This window comes from Musa acuminata, chromosome BXJ2-5 (genome assembly GCF_036884655.1).
Source record: "Musa acuminata AAA Group cultivar baxijiao chromosome BXJ2-5, Cavendish_Baxijiao_AAA, whole genome shotgun sequence".
NCBI classification, from domain to species: domain Eukaryota; kingdom Viridiplantae; phylum Streptophyta; class Magnoliopsida; order Zingiberales; family Musaceae; genus Musa; species Musa acuminata.
Window position 1 is genome coordinate 25,800,001 of NC_088342.1, and position 2,500 is coordinate 25,802,500.

Consider the following 2,500-nt stretch of genomic DNA (forward strand, 5'->3'; position numbering starts at 1 on the left):
CAATATCGGCATATCATACATGATATTCAAGCATTCATGATAAATCATTTTGGCAACATGATCATAGCTATTCAAATGATAGTATCTAAATGTCAAAATTCATTACATCCTATCATGCATGATCATTAACTTCTTATTTGAATTTCATGCATTATTTTGTTTCATCACATAAGGAATATCAAGAAGAGTTATTGGGTGATGAGATAAATATTTCATGAGTACAAGGAATTGCATGAAAATCATATCATGAAAAGATAATAATAGAAGACACGTTTTGTTTTGAAAAATCTCCTCTTAAATAATCAAGAAAAAATCTTAGGAGATCATGATATAGATAAAATTCATTCAATCTTAGAATAAGATATTAATTCAAGCATATAAAATTTCTCAATTCATTGTGAATCATAAAAAGAATTGTGGTTCCGAAATATCACGATTCATTTAGAAAAATTTTCTCTTTAGTGCACGATAAGAAGAAATATAGCAATGATACCAATCATAATTCATTTGGATAATAGATGCTAAAAAGGAACATTGAGGATACAAGATCTTGATTTTTATAGAGTAAATCTCAAGTTATAAATCTCGAAAAATCAAGATAAAGCTCATTCAAATTCAAATCATCAAATCAAAATCATTTTCAAGATATTCATAAAAAGATGATAAAATAGATTCATCAAACCAAGAATTTTCAAGAAAAATACTTTTATCTATTTAGTTGTTTCATATAAGTATGCCTTTGTCCTTTTTGTGCCAAAAAATATATATATATCATCAATCATTTAGGATCGAAAAACAAATTTCTTCATAACAACCATCAAGATCATTATGTATAACTTTTAAAATCTCATGCATAAAATGGTATTAAAACATTTAATATTTTCATTCCATCATTTTGCATTTTTATTGAACATAATTTTGAATGATTCTTATAGATAACTAAAACTTCTTTAGTTTTAATTTATATGATTAACTTTATCTTAGCATGCTCAAATTTTGTTCATATGTCAAAACTATACATCATGTTTGAAAACCAAAGATAAGGTTCATAAAAAAAATCATAAAACCTTCCATTCAAAAGTCATGCATCGTCATTGAAAATCAATATGGAAATCGTCAAAGTACAAATTCTTGCTTCTCAAGCACATATATAAGATTAATCTTACTAGGTGTATAAGAATTAGATTTATATCTAACATTTTACTGCATTAACATAACACATGCAATTTTCAAGAAAATTAATCCTAAACAAAATTAAAAATAACTCAAGAAAGTATTATGTAATATCAAAATAAATTAGTGGGATTTTGATTACCTCATTGTTGTAAGAGGGTGAGGCATAGTTTGCCACCTCGCCTTTCTTGATTTTCTCCTCGTCTTCGGAAGAGCTCAATTCATCCCAACTTTTGTTCTTCTTGCGTTCAAAGCAAGTAGTTCCATTCTTTTTGCTTTTTAATTTTTGTTTCATTTGTAGTTTAAGTTCATCATCACTTGAGCTTATGCTCGAGTGGTATTCATGTGTTCTATGTCCCAAATCCTTCCTATCATTTGGAAGGTTGTTCTCGAGTTTCTTTTTTGTCACATTGTTCATTTCGTAGGTCATTAGAGACCCAATAAGTTCTTCGAGAGGGAATGTTTTAAGGTCCTTGGCCTCTTGAATGGCCGTAACTTTTGGATCCCAACTTTTTGGAAGGGATCTTAAGATTTTAGTGACTAGTTCAAAATTAGAAAAACTTTTACCAAGAGCTTTGAGTCCATTGATGACATCCGTGAACCGGGTGTACATGTCTCCGATGGACTCACTTGGTTTCATCCGGAAAAGTTCGTAAGAATGCACAAGAATATTGATTTTGGACTCTTTCACTCGGCTAGTGCCTTCATGAGTGACCTCTAGAGTTCTCCAAATATCAAAAGCCGAGTCACACATCGAAACGCGATTAAATTCACTTTTGTCAAGTGCACAATATAAGGCATTCATAGCCTTTGCATTTAAAGAAAACATCTTCTTCTCCAAATCATTCCAATGGTTCATTGGGAGAAAAGACATTTCAAATCCATTTTCGACTATGTCCCATAAATTCAAATCCAAAGAAAGTAAGAAAACTCTCATTCGAGTTTTCCAACAAGTGTAGTCCGTCCCATTGAAAAAGGGAGGACAAATGAGAGAGTGACCCTCTTGAAAGCCGTAAAGAGCCATTTCTATTTGGGTGTTAAACCAAGGTAGAAAAACGTGGCTCTGATACCACTTGTTAGGATCGGAGCGGCACTAAGAGGGGGGGGTGAATTAGTGCAGCGGATTAAAACTTCGATTTTAACAAAATCTTTCGTACGTTAAGAATGAAACTTGAGAAATTTAACTTGAAGGCGTATTCTTAAAGTTGCGCAGCAAGAGTAATAAGGAACTAAAGCAGTAAGAAGATTTGCAGTAATGTAAATGACAATAATAAAAAGCAAACCAGAGATTACGCCGATTTTTAGAGTGGTTCGGTCAAATGACCTA